We start from the raw sequence: 19,851 nt of genomic DNA, 5'->3' as shown, positions 1-19,851 counted from the left end.
ACCTTCTTTTTATGATGAAATGAAATGGCGTATGGCTTTTAGTGCCGGAAGTGTCCGAAGACAAGTTCGGCTCGCCAGATGCAGGTCTTTTGATTTGATGCCCGTAGGCATCCTGCGCGTCGTGATGAGGATGAAATGAAATGATGATGAACACGGCACATACACCCAGGCCCCGTGCCAGCGAAATTAACCAATGAAGGTTAAAATTTCCGACCCTGCCGGCAATCGAACCCGGGACCCCCGTGACCAAAGGCCAGCCATGGAGCCGGACTGTAAATTTGCAAATAAAATTCGAGTATCCTGTGTGTGCATGGTGTGTGTGAAGTAGTTATCGATAATTTTGAAGTGCTATTTCTTGACATGTGGTTCTTAATCTGACCACGTGTTCAGCACGGCGGATCAGATTATTCAAGCGTTGTCTGTGTTTTGTTCATTTCTTCGAGATTGCTGTCGAATAATTTCTACGTAAAGTTTAGTGATGGATTCAGTTCTATAATAACGCGATTTTGTGTAAGTGAATAGAATAGTAAAATTTTCTAAAAGCGTAAACGTAAGCAAGTTTGTAAAATAAACGAACGAATTGTTATATTAAATATAATTAGCGATTATTAAGTTCATTTAACGACATGATTAACTTCAATGAATTCATTTAATAACTTTTAAGTGCCTCGATAGTCAAATAATTGAATTAATAATCTCAACGTGTGTTATTTGAGAAATGATCATTAATTAAAAGAAAAAGTAAAGTATATTTTTGTAAACATTGTACAGATAGAGTTGAAAGGGATACCATGGTTATCCACCACTCAGAGTAAGTGGATGTCTAGTGTTTATATTTTGTTTAAAGTGATACATTTGAAATCAGACTTCAAAATATTATAGGGATTCAGGATGGTTTAGGATGGAGTTCATCCACTCAATTTGGTTTTGCGCAGCCAATGGAAGGCTATTTTTTTTCTTTACAGAATAGCCAATATAGTAACGATGTTCAAGATATAAGAATTAATTCTGTAAACTTACTCAACCATCATAACTTCCTGAGGCTCAAGATTAACTTCAGCAATAATTATTTTGTTGTTAAATTCATTATTTGAACACATTATATAATAAATGTCAAGCACATATTTTAAACTGTTATTTTCTTGTATTGTCGTCAATCCTTGTCCTTTAAATGCCTCCAAAATTAGGGCAGCTTGCAAGCGAACAGTCCATCTTGGAATCTCTCATCTGCTGGCTGAGCTTGACCGGGAAATAGGGGGCAATAACAAGAATGAAACATTAGTTAAAATATTTTTATAAGCACCCTGTTTGAGAGGAATTTAATATGTTCTTTATATGTAAACATTAATATATTGACTCGTTGGATGAATGGTCAGCGTACTGGCCTTCGGTTCAGAGGGTCCCGGGTTCGATTACCGGCCGGGTCGGGGATTTTAACCTTCATTGGTTAATTTCAATGGCTCGAAGGCTAGGTGTTTGTGCTGTCCCCAACATCCCTGCAACTCACACACCACACATAACACTATCCTCCACCACAATAACACGTAGTTACCTACACGTGGCAGGTGCCACCCACACTCATGGGAGGGTCTGCCTTACAAGGGCTGCACTCGGCTAGAAATAAGCACACGAAATTAAATTAATATATATTAACAGAACTCGCGCTTTGATTATACTATCTTATCGAAAACTTTTTGTAAAAAAGTATAGAAATGATGTAAATAACCTTTGTAATAACAAAATGGATGAAAGAAAGAAGGTTGCTTCTTGAAAGTTACTCGTCAACGAAAGGTACGAAGAGAATTGCCAATTATCAAACCGTTTACGACAGGTACGTTCTGCTAATGCTGGCCTTTATCCCTCTTTTATAATGGAAGTGCATTATTCCACGAGCTTTAAAAATTCATTACGATTCAACTATTGACGTTAAATTCACGAAACCGCTTAAGAGGAATCCTAATTCGCCTCCTGTGTATGATGATGCCATTTTTATACTTTTATAATATTTCTTGCTAGGGTTGGGAAATAATTTGTAGCAACTATTTTCCCACTTACATTCGCACGGTGCTACCATACAATGGCCATATATCCTGGAAAGCATGACACTCCTAATACATGGACAAAGCACGAGATGGCAGTGTGTTGGACAGGTACCACTCACAGGGCGATGGGACTGTAGTAGTGAGTCAGGCTCCGTGAAGAATGGATGTGACAAGACAAGAACAGTGTGCGTACAACAAATTAGCCGTTCTTTATGGTCGCAATGCCAAAGGATATCAGAGTGCTTGTGGAAGCTGTGGGGAATAATGCCCTTCGCTACCGAACCGTTGAGAGGTGAGCAGCAGCATTACAGCACAGACGTGAAACTAGCAGTGGCGTGCAACGGTCTGGAAGACCTGCTGGTATCCGAACTGATGTGTCACGTGCAGTAATTACCCAGTGAACAGTGACGCCGACTTTCGGGGAGCAAGGCATTTTCTGCCCCACCAAAAGTGATTTTAGAGGGGCAACACTGGCGACACAGAACGCTGCACCTGCATAGCAGCAGGTTTTGACCACCTGCTTCCAACGTTGTTCAGTTGAGCATCGGGTGTGTGCCGTTTAAGAAATGTTTGGTTCTGAATTGCGAACAGGAACATGAACGTCCAAAAAATCAATGTACAGTTTTCCCATTTTGTCCCTCCAAAATTCTCCCCCTTTATGTTCAGTCCCCTGAAAACGTGGAGTTTTGTAGTTTTCGGTGGCTGCTAAGGCGTTAAATCTGGAGATGGTTTTATATCAAGAAATGAGATTAGAATGCGGGCATTCCTTCAGAGAACTACATTTCCCAATGGAGACTGTTCAAGCGAGACATCTGGTGGTAGAGCTTTTAACATTTCCCATCATGAAACGCCTAATATACAGTAATAGGACATTTATTAAGAAAATGCATTTATGAAGCACGTTTCAGTAATTTTACTTGTGATTATTTTTGATACCTTCGTGCATAAACATTCCTTCAATATATTTATTAATCATATTCTGTTTACTTGTACATACAACCTGTGACAAAGTTCGGTGAATGAATTCAAAACGGTCGATCCGGCAACACTGGCGACACACAACGCTGCACCTGCATAGCAGCAGGTTTTGACCAACTGCTTCCAACGTTGTTCAGTTGAGCATCGGGTGTGTGCCGTGTAAGAAATGTTTGGTTCTGAATTGCGAACAGGAACATGAAAGACCAAGAGATCAATGTACAGTTTTGTTTTAAGCTTGGCAAGACACCAAAGGAAACGCATGCGATGCTGGTACGTGTTTATGAAGATCAAGCGCTGTCCTTGAAGTGTGTGTACGAGTGGTTCGCCCGTTTTCGAGGAGGCCGGGAAAGTGTTTCTGACAACCCCCGCAGCGGAAGACCGGCAACTGCCGTCAGTGACGAAAACAGTGAGAAGGTGAGGACATTAATCACGAACGATCGGTGATTAACTGTGCCTATTACAGCGGATGAACTGCAGATTAACAGTGAAACCGTGCGAAAAATCGTTACCCAGAAGTTAGGGAAGAGAAAAACATGTTCTGGTCTTGTGCCACATCCGTTATTGACGATCAGAAGCAGGCACGTTTAGAGGCTTCACAGGATTTTGTCGAAACAGTGTATGCGACAACAAAAGGATGAAACCTGGTGTCTGAAGTACGACCCTGAAACGAAACGGCAAAGCATGGCGTTCTCCAGGATCCCCTCGTCGGGAAAAACTTAAACTCGCTTTGAAAGGAAGAGATTTGACGATATTCCTGACATCCAACGAAACGCGACGAGGCTTTTGAACACCATCCCAAAGGAAGCCTTCTCGCAAAGTTTCCAGGACAAGTATCGCCGATCTCAGCAGTGCATAGTTATGGGAGGGGACTACTTCGAAGGACAGTAAGGTCACTGTCGTGCATTGTTCATCTATGTTGATAGTACAGGACTATTCACTGAACTTTATTGTCACTGGTTGTATTACTGAAGACTCCGTATATAAGACTCGTTCAAACATGTATTTGAGAAACATACTCTATTATGGTCATGTTTTTCCTGTTTGTTTGTGAATATTGTTATTATATAGTTATCTTACTATTAATAGTTGTTCCTCACTTTACATCCCTGTGTTCATGTTCATCATGCCGCCCCCCCCCCCTCCCATCATCATGGACGTGTACAGAAGATGGACAATACTAGAGTTACAAGCCGAAATAAGCATTGGGAAACGAATCATTCACAGAATTGTACGGGAAGATCTTCATACGAGTAAAACTGCTCACGGTGAGTGCTACGTGCACTTGGTACGCCACGGACAGGAAGGCGAGCAAATGCTGGAGAGAATAGTGACCGTGGATGAATTTTGGAGCAGGGTGTATAAGTCAGTGCTCAAACACCAGTCTGAAGATTGGATACAAGCAGGATCACCACGAAACCAGAAGTAAGGGCAAATTCCCTCCCTCGTGAAGCTGATGGCCAAAACATCAGAAACATGATTGCACTTCACTTACTTTCATATGACACATTGGTGCCACCAAAGCACTACAGAACCTTCCTGCGGAGAAAATTAGGTCGTGCCTCTAGAGGAAAACGCCTGGATCTTCTCAAAAATGTCATTCTTCTCCATGACAACGCATGAGTGCTTGCAGCTGTGGCTGTACGGAGACAACTTCAACGCTGGGGGTGGGAAGTACTGGAACAGCCGCCGTACTCACCGAACTTATCTCTGTGAAAGAAACATTGCGTGGGAGACGGTTTTGGACACGAGAGAACATTGACAATATTTTGAAACACGAGACTGCATAATTCACATATGTTAAGGCGACTGTTACCCGACGTCTCCAGGATTATTGGCAATGTGCTGGGCACAATCTAGGGGAGTACTCTGAGGGTTTACCGTAAATGTTACTGTATTCTCTAAGAATAAACATTATATAGCACAATGATTTCCTGGCTGAGAGTTTCCTCGCTTTGTATCCTACACCTGGTAAAACTACTCCGCATTATTCACACATCCCACGCTCCCTACTTCCATCTGTATACTTTCGTTCATTTGGTAGACTCTTCATTCACGCGGGGGGAAAATAGTTGCCATGATTTATGCCCCGACGCATGCGATTCCCCAAAAGCAGAAATGGACCGATGAGCATTTGTATTAACCAACTATAAAAATAATGGAAGATGTCCTTAGGAAAATTTAATTGAAAAAGCCTCGTAAAGTAAATACTGTCCACCTCTGTGGTGTAGTGGTTAGTGTGATTAGCGGCCCCGTTTCGATTCCCGTCTCTGCCACGAAATTTGAAAAGTGGTACGAAGACTTGAAAGGGATCCGCTTAGCCTCGGTGGGTCAACTGAATAGCGGGGGTTCGATTCCCACCTCAGCCATCCTCGAAGTGGTTTTCCGTGGTTTCCCACTTCTCCAGTGAAATACCGGGGATGGTACTTAACTTAAGGCCACGGCTACTTTCTTCCCTCTTCCCTACCTATCCCTTTCAATTTTTCCCATCCCCCACAAAGCCTCTGTTCAGCATAGTAAGTGAAGCGGCATTGGTGCGGTACTGGTCCTCCTCCCCGATTGTATCCCGGACCAAATGGCTCACGCTCTAGGACACTACCCTTGAGCCGGTAGAGGTGGGATCACTCGCTGAGTCCAGGAGGAAAACCAACCCTGGAGGGTAAATTAATAAACAAATAATGGAAAAGACTTTTCACTGTCACCGTAAACAAGAAATGAAGCTCTGTTATTAATTTTCAGGTGGAATCATAGCAATCAAAACGTAACGACCTTCGATGATAGCGTTAGATACATGTGTGAGATAATTGCAATCCTATTGTGTAATTGGTCCGCCCTATGTGTGTATTGGTGAGCTATAATTTTCACATTAGCAAGTAGGTAGCACACACCGCCCAGTGCCTCTTGCTTGATAAGCGCTGAAATGAAACCTACAATTTCTATGACGTCAGCCGCGAGCGATTGCGTGACAATTTGCGATTGCCTCCTCTCCCACCACACAGCAACAAATAGCCTCCATTAGACATTATTTTCCCGCCGTTCACCCAAGAGATGGAGAAAGGAGAGAGGGTGGGGGTGTTCTTTTGGCTACCCTGTAACAGAACTGCTTGGGAAGTAAAAAAAAAAAAAATGTAAGAGATTGGGGGAGAGGAGGGTAAAGAAAAATTAAGATTGGCCAAGTTTGTGAAAATAACAGCGATTTAGTGAGGTGATAAAAGCAGAATTGTGTGATCGGATCTCTTTCGAGAATCCCTCACCACCGGGAGGAGGGGAGAGCAGGTAGGGTGGGAGAAGCAGAGAGGGAGTGTTCATAAATTGTGAAGGTTCAGTTCCCACGTGCACGAGTACACTGTATGCCCCCTTCTTTTCTCCTTCTAAACTCACACGAAACGTACAATATGAGTTAATTACTACTATTTCTTGAAGATAATTAAATTCTATGAACATCTTACAAGAAAAAGTTCTCAATTTGATGGTAAACTAGTCGTGTACCCGTGCTTCACTACGGAATTCTACATTATATACAGAAATCTGGACGATATCGTGAACACGCTGTGAACAAAATTTTATTAAATTGCATAATAACATAGGTATTTAAAAATTAAATTTTAGGCTCCTTCCCCTAAACTACAGTTTCATCCTGCGTGAATAAAGTTATTTCTAGTCTAAACTGTAGTGCTTTATTCTCCGACTTTACATACCACAAAGAGACGAAGTGTTGAGAGAAAAAGTATTGAGGGATATTTTAGAGGTACTAATAAATAGAAGTGGAAATGGAGTGATATTCAGAGATGGATATAGCGATGAAAATAGACTTGAATGAATGAGGCACTTACATGTACCTTTAGAGTCTTAAACTTTGCTACCAGAGAACATAATACCATCAAAAATCGAAGAAAATCGAAAAATACTTTTTATGAGAAGGAAAGAGTTTTTCTCTAGGGTATAAGGTGCATGACACATACGTTTTTTTGCTAGTTGTTTTACGTCGCACCGACACAGATAGGTCTTACGGCGACGATGGGACAGGAAAGGGCTAGGAGTGGAAAGGAAGCGGCCGTGGCCTTAATTAAGGTACAGCCCAAGCATTTGCCTGGTGTGAAAATGGGAAACCACGGAAAAAGATTTTCAGGGCTGCCGACAGTGGGATTCGAACCTACTATCTCCCGAATACTGGATACTGGCCGCACTTAAACGACTGCAGCTATCGAGCTCGGTACACATACTTTTATTGCTGAACTTTTTTTTTTAAACCTCATTGTACCTCGTGAGATTTACACTTGTAGCAAAGCACTCGGGTACCGCTAACTATAATTAATAACGTTCGAGGAACAGGTAAATGTTTGAAAATACTGCGCCCTTGCTACGCACCCACTGTAGACCATTGAATGGTGCAGTATGGAGGATTCCTTTTTCTGCAACTACGCACACTCGACGAATGTTATTATTAACAAGTCGCCTGGAACGGAGAGCTTTTCGTGAAATCATACTTATGACGTCACAAGCTGCCTCTGTGGATCAGTGGTGGCGTGTCGGCCTCGGGATCTCAAGATAGCGGGTTCAAACCCGGCAGAGGCATCAATTTTTGAAGGGCGAAAAAAGTCCATTCGACACTCCATGTCGTACGATGTCGGCATGTAAAAGATCTCTGGTGACACATTTGGTGTTTACCCGACAAAATTCACTAAATCTCAGCTATAGACGCCCAAGAGAATTTCGGTTTACTCGGTCTGCCATCTAGTGGGCCTAGAGTAAAACGGAACGTCGAAATTGACGAGCAGACAGCCAGATGGCGTCAAATTGAAATGTCCGCACACGGTAGCTGAGGCCATACGATTATTATTATTATTATTATTATTATTATTATTATTATGGCGTGACATACCTCTTACAAAGAGCTAGTAGCAATTTGTATTTATTTGCGTCTTAAGCAGGGTCATCAACAAAAACGTTATTGAGAAAGCTAGTAATATGACGAAACTAGGCAATGTGCCGTTGAATTGTATTGATACTACTCTAGGAACCTTGTAAAGCATTTACGTTGGCCACTTTTTTTTTTCAAGGAACTGGCCACCCTACCGCACGTCAACTCCGGCTCAGGAACACCTCTGCGGAGGTTCGAACCTGCCTTCGGGCAGAATAACCCTTACCTTATCCTTTTTTTCAAGAGTGCCTTCTTTGAAAGTCCAAAAGTGGTTAGTAGGTATGTAATGTTGAATAAAAATGTTACGGAGTTCTCGTTTAAAAATTTAGCTTCATGAGAAGTAATCCACTTACAGTGAGATACGGGTAATTAATATTTAAATGGAATTCTGGACTCAGTGGTCCCATAAATACTTCCCAACTTGTACCAAAAGTATCAGCTTTCCAACAACCATAGTGAAACGCAGCTCTTCGTCCAAAAAATCCAAACCAATCTTCATATTTCGCAGTTTACAGGAATGTGTGCGTTCACTGACGAACAATGTCAGGTTTCTAATGGACGCAGTTCGTTCGGCGGTTTTCATGCGTGTTCGTACGAGCTCCTCGTCGCAACTTTTCGGGACCGTCCGCCTCCAATGGACGAGAGCCCTTATTCCCACGATATTTAAATCTTAAGTCGAACTGAAACTACAGTAACATATCGGAGTCTCAAATCTTGTAAGATATGTTTAATGTTTAAAACATTTGTTAGCAGACAAAGTAGGGGTCTCCACACTACGAAAAACGTAAAATTAAGCAATTTCCTCAATTGTGCCGAAGTTGAAGGGCTAAAGGGCCCGGAGAGGTTTCAAAGTGTGAGTCTTCCATAGCTCTATCAAACTACAAAACAAATTTCGAAAATCACTTCCGGCCTAAATGCAGTTCCGAAAAAACATCCTAAAATCGCTTGTTTCTTTACTTCTTGTCTTTTTTTATTCAAATCCTAGATAAACTAACTTATTTAAATAATTCTTTCTGTGAGGTGTTTCTAGGTTCAATACCTTCAGGCGCTTTTGATTTTTTGAAAAATATCCACACCGAATATAGGACTAGTTATAAGGGCTTAAATGAAATTCTGCATTGACTCACACTAGCGTTCGTAGTGGTGCTTAATAAAGTCATACAATGCATTTACTCACACTAGCGTTCGTAGTGGTGCTTAAGTCATACAATGCATTGACTCACATTAGCGCTCGTAGTGATAAGAAAATGGCAAATTGCTAATCTAATCGACAAGATAACGATGATTAAGAAAAGGATTGTAATTTTTAGGAATAAATAAAGAATATATTCTCATACATTATTATATTTTTACCTAAAAATTCGTAGCTCATATCCCTAGGATGTTTGCAACATTGAGTTGCTTGCCTGAAGGGGTAGAGCTTTGGAATTTTTGAGTTCACCATGATTTTGATGTGACTACAATCACGAAAGCGTACAATTCCGGAGCGGCAATGCTCATTATAACGTGCGCCATCTTGGAGTATGCAGACAAAGAAGGCTAGTTAATTGTAATTTCCGATTGGCAGTACCCTCGGCCTGAGATAACAACCCTTTCCTGCTCATCAATCCAATTAGTGCCGGGCCTTATTAATCACACTCTCTAAGAGGCTCGGTGCGTTCTGTTCTATCAATCACTCAATACCTCCCTTCCTGCCTTAATTGTTTTAACATTCAAATATTGATGATAGCCTGTACAACGAGCTTAAATTAAAACCCATCCTGAGGAACAATGAGCTTTGTAAGCTCCACCTTGCACATATTCTGAATACGTGTCAAAAATAAGCGATTGATTTTGCTTTGGCCTACTGCGATAAAGACTGAAATAGATAACAGAGGCGTTTGCAGATTAATGCTGCTAGTCTGTAGCACGATGTTTGAACAAAATTATAATAATAATAATAATAATAATAATAATAATAATAATAATAATAATAATAATAATTATTATTATTATTATTATTATTATTATTATTATTATTATTATTATTATTATTCGTTATGCCCGACAAAGGAGCACCATTGAACTTATTTAGCTGACGTCGTTGGTTTTATCTTCTCCCAAAATATTTTTCCTTGCGATGTTCTGACTAGGTTTTGTTGATGACAGTGCTTGGATTGTATACAAAGTGGTGATCGTCGACTAATTTTCTGAACTTAGATCTGTGTAATATAATGTCATCTGTGATGCTGCCCGGCTCCATGGCTAAATGGTTAGCGTGCTGGTCTTTGGTCGCAGGGGTCCTGGGTTCGATTCCCGGCAGGATCTAGAATTTTAACCATCATTGGTGTATGTGTCTTCTTCATCGTCATTTCATCCTCACCACGACGCGCAGGTCGCCTACGGGAGTCAAATCAAGAGACCTGCACCTGGGGAGCCGAACTTGTCCTCGGACATCCCCGGCACTAAAAGCTATAAGCCATTTCATCTGTGATGCCTAGCTTGTTTTTTTTTTACTTTCATTGATAGGAAAAGGTTCGGAATTATTTTGGTCAATCTCTGATTACTTATTCTGAGAATACGTGCGTAAAATTTTAAAAGTCTTTTCGTAAATGTGTCCAAAATTTTCTCTGAATATTAGTATACGTCATCCAGATTCCCCCTGAACAGATTGGTCCAAAATCTAACATAATTTTTTGCTTTCTTGCTTGTCTACAGTTTTAATCAATGATCTGCCCACAATAATCATTTGAATGCATATAGTGCTTTAGGCTTGATTACAGTGTTGTAATGCCTTAATTTTACATTTCGGGATTTTATTATTATTATTATTATTTTTTTTTTTTTTACTATATCTGTTCCAAGTAAGTCTCTACGCTCTTTGCAGTCTAGAGGTCCTTTCTATGTTTGCTTCACCACTCAGTCCTGAAAATTGGATGACTTCTCCCAGGTATTTGAATTTAGATAGGCCTACTTGAGATATTTTGCCAAACTGGGTTTTCATTGGTAGTCCGTCTAGGTACCGAAAATATTCTTCCTTGTAGTGGGTTTCCTGGTATGAGATCTGGAGTCCTGTTCATGATGGAATTTCATGACATTTTCTCAATGGATGCAATCTCTCCCTGCCTGTTGTTGGACAAGGTTGCTAAGTCATCACCGAAGGCCAAACACCGTAAATGAATGTTGTTTTCATGTTGTATGGCAAGCTTTATTTCCCAAGACTTAATCACGTTTTCGAAAACAAAATTACATAAAGTGTACGACTCATGTCGTTGTCGGAAATTATTATTATTATTATTATTTTCGTTTCAGCCATCTATGGGCTACGATTACGCAACTTCATTGCTTTCACCAGTTCTTTCTCCTTCCTCTTTCGCCAGTATTCCTTCATCCGTTGGTTTGCTCGTGCTCGTTCTTCTGCCGAGAATACTCTATTCTTCCTCGTTTTCTCATCAGCTAGGTCCTTCACCTCCGCAACTCTCTGCCTGAAGAATTTTCGGTTTGTTATATCTTCTGCCGTGATCCCACATTTTTCTAAATCTCGGTGGACTTCTTTTACCCATGGGACTTGTGTCTTCCTGTTCTCCTGGAAGGTGAGGATCCTGTTGGCGAGTCTCTTTTTCATTGTGGTGGTGATGTTTTCAAATTGTTGGTATAGTTCTCGGTTTGGTCTCATGCGAAACGTAAATTTGTCCGATGATTTTATGGGTCCAAGAATCTTTCTAAGGAACCTCCTTTCTTTCTTTTCCAAATCTGAGAGTCCCTTCGTGGCTATTGTCTCAGCTGCGTATAAACATTCAGGTTTGAATATCGTGTTGTAGTGCTTGAATTTGGCCTGGTAGGAGAGTGACATAGATTTGTAGATGTTCCGACATAATCTAAACGCAGTTTCTATCTTTCTTGCACGTTCTTGAATTGCTGCTTTCTCATTCATGCTTGGAGTCAAAATCTCTCCTAGGTACTTGAATTTTGTAGCTCTTTTGATGTCACCGTACTTCGTCCTCATTGTCCAGGTTGGGTCAGTGGTATTTATGTTCATGTACTCCGTCTTCTCAAAAGATATTTGCAATCCTGTTTTCTCTGCTGTTTTTTTGAGGACTTCAATCTGTTCAATTGCAGTTTGCAAATTCTCTGCAAAAAAGACTATATCATTTGCAAATGCGAGGCATTCAAATTTAAGCCCAGTTCTCTTGTGACTTAATCTAATTCCATTTGGAAAGTTGAATTTGCTCATTTCTTTTACGCCATTCCCTGATAACTTTCTCTAAAACACAGTTGAACAAAACTGGAGAGAGGCCATCTCCTTGTCTCAAACCTGTTTTGATTTCAAAGGGCTCTGACAGTTCTAAAAATTTTACCTGCGATCGTGTGTTTTTTTTTTTTTTTTAGTGTTTGATGAATCAAGGTTGTTGTCTTATTGTTTATTCCAAATTCCTTAAGCACTTCCATTAGTGTGTCCCGGTCTATTATTATTATTATTATTATTATTATTATTATTATTATTATTATTATTATTATTATTATTATTATTATTATTTAAGTGTTGGCGGAACAAGTCTGAAAGACAAGAAGAATTTGTTTCTAAATTAACATATCAGTTTGGAGACAAGAACGTAGTCCCTCAAGACGTCTGTTGTGCAGTGTGTTGACATGTATGTATGTTCAGTCTTCAGCCCTAAGGCTGGTTGGATCCTCAACAGCTCTGCCATCAGCTGTCATAGATAGCCTAGGCATCACTGAAGAGGCGTACTAGGGAAATGAGGAGCGAGGTAGTTTCCCGTTGCTTTCCTCAGCGAGCCAGAAGTTGCTATTACATATCAGTCTGCCAAGCCCACTGAAATGCATGCACCAACCGATCCTATGAGCAACATTTTCACGCCATTCATAACAGGGACTGGCTGCATAAGGTACGGTGTTACTAGTATCGCTCGTACCTCAGTCACTTTCATATTGTCAAAGCCAAGGATAAGACAGAGACAGATCAATGAAAGTAACAAAATTGCTCTAACCCATACCAGAAGACATAGTGCACTCTAAATACTAGGTCCTGCCAGCAAAGGCATTGTGTTGACATATGGACGTGAAACTTGAAGTCTAAGAAGCAAGATCGGAGGCTACAAAATTGTGGTTCCTGAGAAAAATGACAGTCACAAGCTGGAAAGGCAGAAAATCAAACGACCTCGTTAAAAAAATCCTAAGAATACTGTTGAAATTAGGTCTCGGATTGAATAGACAAGGACTGCATTCAAGAAAATCAGAAAAGTTCTCTGTAAAAAGGACTTTAATATTAATCTCCATCTGCATTAACTTCAGTGTTACGTATTCTCTGCCTTACTTTAAGGTGCTGAGTTCAGGAGCCTAACGTCGAAGAGTAGCAAAAATCTTCGATCCTTCGAGATGTAGTGATACAGATGCCTGCTCAGAATATGATGGGGTTGATAGAAAATACCCCAACACCTGAATACATCAAAAATAAGAAACTAGAGTACTTTCAGCTTATCTTACAAGGTTCAGGTTGAAGGAAGGAGAAAATATTGGCTACGGAAACTACGAGAATGGTATGGACTCTGTACCCCTACACTTCTTTGACTTGCTGAAAACAAGTATGAAATAGCCCCAATGACAGTCGATGAGTAAAATATAGTTTCTTGGCCACGTTACTCAGGCACGACACTGTTCTCCAATTAATTTTTCACCGGGCGAATCGGCCGTGCAGTTGTGAGCTTGAATCCGGGAGATAGTGACTTTGAACCCCACTGTCAGCAGCCCTGAAGTACCTTAATTAAGGCTACGGCCGCTTTCTTCCCACTCCTAGGCCTCTCCTGTCCCCTCGTCGCCATAAGACCTATCTGTGTCGTGCGACGTAAATCAAATTGTAAAATAAAAAAAATAATTAAAAAAAAAATTCGGATCAACATTTCCGTGGATCAGAACCAGGAAGTCCTATAGAACACCGTCGATGAACAAGGTTGTTATTTGTACGCCGATATCAAAACGATGGCAGTGCACCGTCAGACATGGTTGCAACCATGAGGCTTTGACTTCAGGTTTATTATTATTATTATTATTATTATTATTATTATTATTATTATTATTATTATTATTATTATTATTATATCTGTCCAATACTCGCATATTCTCTGGCTATGCTTCTCCCTTCTATCCTTTGTCCAAAGGGTGCCTCTCTTTTTACATGATGGTCTGTCCTGAAACCTCTTGTTTGATTATTCTTCTGAGGGGTGCTCGGTTTCTGATGTTTTCAGTTACTGTACACCGTGTTCCTGCATAATCTTTCTTCACTTCTGTTAGCCATGGTGTCCCTATCTTTCTGTTTGTCCAGTAGTTGAGAAGCCGGTAGGTCTTCCCAGTTAAGTTCATCTTCGTGACATGTCCATAGAAAGCCAGACGCCCCTTCCTGGCTACGTCTGTGACTTTTTTCAGTATAACTGTATAGCTCCTGGTTTGGTCGTCTTCTCTACTCGCCATCTACTTTGATCGGTCCTAGTATCTTTCTCAAGATCTTCCTCTCCTGAACCTGCAGTTTGTCTAACAATCCTTTCCTCTTCAGCATCAAGCATTCTGTGGCGTATAGGGCTACTGAGCGGATAACTGTCTGGTAGTACCTCAGTTTGGTGTTACGAGAGAGACATTTCTAGTTATAAACGTTCTTAGTCAGTCGAAATGCTAACTCTAGTTTTTTTAAAAATTCAGGTTGTTAGTGCTACCCCTTCTGACATAATATGTTATTATTATTATTATTATTATTATTATTATTATTATTATTATTATTATTATTATTGTTATTATTATTATTATTCCGGGGTTTCCCATGGACGCAGAGGTGAAAGAAGGTGCAGGGATGACTGGGTCTAAATGCAATGTCAAGAATATAATTTAAAACTTAAAGAGCCGGGCTGAGTGGCTCAGACGGTTAAGGCGCTGGCCTTCTAACCCCAAATTGGCAGGTTCGATCCTGGCTCAGTCCGGTGGTATTTGAAGGTGCTCAAATACGACAGCCCCGTGTCGGTAGATTTACTGGCACGTAAAAGAACTCCTGCGGGACTAAATTCCGGCACCTCGGCGTCTCCGTAGACCTTAAAAAGTAGTTAGTGGGACGTAAAGCAAATAACATTATTATTATTAAAACTTAAAGTGAAGGTAATATTTTCAGACATCAAAATTGGCAATTTTTACAAGTAGCAAAAGTTAAATAAGATTGGTAAAGATTCAGAATCTCAACACCTTGGGCTTTAAGCTCCTAGCTTTACATTTCCTGAGTTACACGCTCAAGTTTACAAAAATCACAAACTTACTCAAGGGTAGAAATCCCACTAATTCATGGAGCACTTGCTTCCATAATACAATATCTAGCCTTCCAGAGGCACTCGTTACAATCACGAAATTGAAAAAAAAAAAAAAAAAGAGCTAACAGGCTCTCAGTTTTCCAAGCCTACTCAAGCAACATTGCATGAAAATATAAAAATCTCTGGCCTTACAAGGCACTCTTTACAAATAGAAATCACATTACACAGAGGTAGCTAGTACCCCACCTACAGGGCCTTAGTGAAAAAGAACAGGTTAAATAAACGGCCTGAGTGCAATTTGAACGGAGTCGAAGACTGCGCTCCCAAAAAAACATTAAAAATTTTTAAAAACCTACAGGGCGCTTGGACGACGAAATTGGGGCTATTCCCAACCTACTGAGGTAGCATGAATGGAAATAACTTTTTTATCCATAGCAGAAACGAAAGGTTACAAAAACGTGGCACCTCAAACCAAGATGAAGGGGAGCTCGAGAGGATACATCACTCTCTATCCCCGATTTACAGTTAAAGTTTTATGAAGTTTTTACATTAGCCGGCTGAAAGTTACATTTTTAGGAAAACTAGGTTACATAGTTAATGATTCGGATCTTTTCCTCAGGTTAAACTGCGGAGCTAGCAAGAAATAAAGATGTTATGTGGCCATTACCTTGTCGATGTACTGCTGCCTGATGAAAGAGGCCTCCCGCCTCCTGCTTTGACACACACACTTAGTAAGCTGACGATCAATTGGCCAAGAAACGTGAAAATTCGCAGTTTATAAACCCTCTGGGAAAGTTCGAGACCATTCCAGATAAAACTAGCCATACCCTCACAATTTTATTGGTTAACTTAAAGTTAACTCGAAATCGAATAATAATAATAATAATAAGAAGAAGACTGTGATTGGTAGAAAATTAATTACAGAAATTATGGATTGGCTGGATTCAAAAATGGCGGAAAGAAAGGATAAATATTGCCAACCCAAAAATAAATGAACATCAATTAGTACAAAAGACTTATGAATACAAAACTTGTTTAAGTTCTTTCACTTCGCACCAGGGTACATGATCATAGTTTTTGGTAGTGTCATCTATGAGAGAATGTCCAAACTTCTTGATGGATAGCAAACAAAACAAGTAGAGATGCACACAGTTCAGGAAACTTCACAATAACAAAATTACATCAGATTTCTGTGGTGATATCTTCTGAGTAAAGTTTTAAGTAGGTATAGTTTCAATTTCACTCTTTCACCTGTAGAGGAGTTCTTTTAGGCGCTAGATTTAAATGCAAGGCGTTGGGGTGTACCTCCCGTTACAATTATTATTATTATTATTATTATTATTATTATTATTATTATTATTATTATTATTATCATTATTATTATTAGCCTCCGTGGCTCAGACGGCAGCGCGTCGGCCTCTCACCGCTGGATACCGTGGTTCAAATCCCGGTCACTCCATGTGAGATTTGTGCTGGACAAAGCGGAGGCGGGACAGGTTTTCTCCGGGTACTCCGGTTTTCCCTGTCATCTTTCATTCCACCAACACTCTCCATTCTCATTTCATAGCATCTATCACTCATTAATAAATCACTTTGGGAGTGGCGACCCCATCGTACTAATAGCCTATATCTGCTTCATTCATTCCATCCCTGACCCGGTCAATGACTGGAAAACAGGTTGTAGGTTTTCATTTTCATTATTATTATTATTATCCGAGAACAGAAAAATGATTCAAATTATTCTTTTCTTTTTTCTTTCTTCAGGTGATTATGCGTCGCAAAAATTCGGGTAGGTTTTTGGCAGCGATGGTAAAGGATAGAGCTAGGAGTAATCCTGGTGATTTTTAAAAGGAAGTACAACTTGGCAACCATTCTATCTTAACACTAATCAAAGGGAAATAAGGAAGAATGAAACTGTCGCCAAAAGAAAGGAAAGGACCATGACGGGAGTGAAAAAAGAAAGATTTCCTACGCTTCGCAACCTAATGCCGTCGGTTTCAGAAAACAACAAGAGTTGACGAAGAGAGGTCGGATTGGAAATATGAAAATGAGGAGCATGGAACAAGTAAGCAAAAACTATGATAGACTGAGCTAGGAGAACGTGGTGGCCAATCTACGCTCCCGACATGAGATCCCCTGCTTCCTCTTTTAGTCGCCTCTAACGTCAGGCAGGGGATATCGTGGATTTTACTCTACCGTCCCCCCCTACTGAGGTGGGAACAAAGATGCCGTGCCCTTAATTAAGATACAGATAGCCGCAGCATTTACCTAGTGTGATAATGCGAAACCATGTAAAACCATCTTCAGGAGTGCCGATGGCGGGATTTGAATCCACCATCTCCCGAATGAACTGTTATCTACGCGGCATGTACCACGCAACCAAGTTCCTCTGCCTTTTCATACCTTCTTCAAAGTGTTTACCCTGTCAGAGATCATTAAGCCTCTCAGTTCTTCTTAACTGCTCTTCTGCGAAAATCTCATGTCTTTATCGAGGGAGATCCTTTACCCGTACAACTTTTGTGCAAAATATTGACTCTATCCCTGACACTTTCTGTTGTAATGTTCACCCAGTGTACTCCTCAAAGCCAGGGAATTTGTGACGCCCGCGAGTGAGCTTCCTGCAAAACGTAGATGATTTTAGTAAAATTCAAGGTAGGTTTCAATATGAGTCCATTGATAGTTCCCTTGTACGTACAGTACGTCTAGTCTGTTTAGCGAACTTCGTACCTCGGGAAAGGCCGGAGTTCCACGTCCCTTTAACAGGACGGGGGGTGCTTGGAAACAACTCGGTGAATGAATCAGAACTCGATGGAGTCCAATCAGTATTGTTGGGGATGACAGAAAAACGAAGGTAGTGTTGTATGATGATGATGATGATGATGATGATGATAATAATAATAATAATAATAATAATAATAATAATAATAATAATAATAACGACGACGACGATGATGATGATGATGATGATGATGATGATGGTAATAATAATAGCTTAATATCGTTCTAAACACCAACCATACCAACAGACTCCAGGGTGTAGGGATTTTGTCATTCGAGAAGTTCTTTAACATGCCAGAAATCAACGCACTCTATTCCCTTAATTGCCATCAGTCAGAATCGAATGTGGTGTCTTAAGAACAGAACGTCAACGACTAACCAACTGTAACGTTTTCTTGGTTTGTTGAGTATTCTGGAGACCGCTTCCGTGGTGTCGTGGATAATGTGATTAGCTGCCAACCCCGGAGGCCCGAGTACGATTCCCGGCTTTATCACGAAATTTGAAACGTGGTACGAGGACTGGAACGGGGTCCACTCAGCCCCGGGAGGTCAACTGAGTAGAGGGGATTCAGTTCCCACCTCAGCCATGCTGGAAGTGGTTTTTCATGGATTCTCACTTTTCCTCCAAGCAAATGGTACCTAATTTAAGGCCATGGCCGCTTCCTTCCCTTCTCCTTGCCTACCCCTCCCACTCCTCCCATCCTCTACCAGGCCTCTGTTCAGTATAGAGATGAAGCGGCCTGGGCGTGGTACTGGGCCTCCACCCAAGTTGTATCAACGACCAAATATCTCACGATCAAGGACTCTGCACTTTAGGCGATAGAGGTGAGATCCGTCGCCGAGCCCAAGGGAAAAAAACAACTAATAATAATGAACAACGTTGTACCCGTTGTGCAAGTTTGTCGACTTTGAAAAACCAACTCTTGAAGTTAAACGGATTAAGAAAGAAGAAAGAGACCGAGCTCGATAGCTGCAGTCGCTTAAGTGCGGCCAGTATCCAGTATTCGGTAGATAGTAGGTTCGAACCCCACTGTCGGCAGCCCTGAAGATGGTTTTCCGTGGTTTCCCATTTTCATACCAGGCAAATGCTGGGCCTGTACCTTAATTAAGGCCACGGCCGCTTCCTTCCCACTCCTAGCCCTTTCCTGTCCCATCGTCGCCGTAAGACCTATCTGTGTCGGTGCGACGTAAAACAACTAGCAAGAAAAAAAAAGAAAAGAAAAAAAAGAGTATTCCGGATCCTCAACAATTCCACCATCAGCTGTTGGTCTAGGTGCCCTGAAGAGGCATACTATGTAAATGAGGAATGAAACAGTTTTCCGTTGCTTTCCTCACCGTGCCAGAAGTTATTGTTACATATCAGTCTGTCAAGCCCACTGAAATGGCGTATCAGCCTACCCTCTGAGTGACATTTGTACACCATGACAGGGACTGACTGCTTAAGGAATGACATTACTAGCCTTTCCATAGCTCAGTTACTTTCATATTGTGAAAGTCAGGGATGAGACTGAGACAGGTCAGTGATCTAGCCCATGTCACTGTAAACACTACGACTCTCCAACTTACGCATGACGGTAGAATACACAGGTCGGCAAACTGCAGTGATTAAATGTTGTTGCTTCTAAGGCAGATGTAGGATCGTCTCATTAAAGATTGAACATCCCAGTAGATCTTGGTGTTGTTTCTGAGCCTTTGATGATTGTTATCAAGTTCTGGGCATTCACCATCTATCATCAAACATAGCGGGCATTTGCTGAACTGATAAATGTCAATTGTTCTTGTTCCAAGGTAGTAGTGTCCTGCCCTGAGCCTAAAGCTTACCGCTGCTCCCTTCCAGGGGGATTCCTTGTTG

This window comes from Anabrus simplex, chromosome 9, assembly GCF_040414725.1.
Source record: "Anabrus simplex isolate iqAnaSimp1 chromosome 9, ASM4041472v1, whole genome shotgun sequence".
Classification (NCBI taxonomy): domain Eukaryota; kingdom Metazoa; phylum Arthropoda; class Insecta; order Orthoptera; family Tettigoniidae; genus Anabrus; species Anabrus simplex.
The sequence above is the reverse complement of the archived record's forward strand: the minus strand, read 5'-3'. Positions refer to the sequence as shown.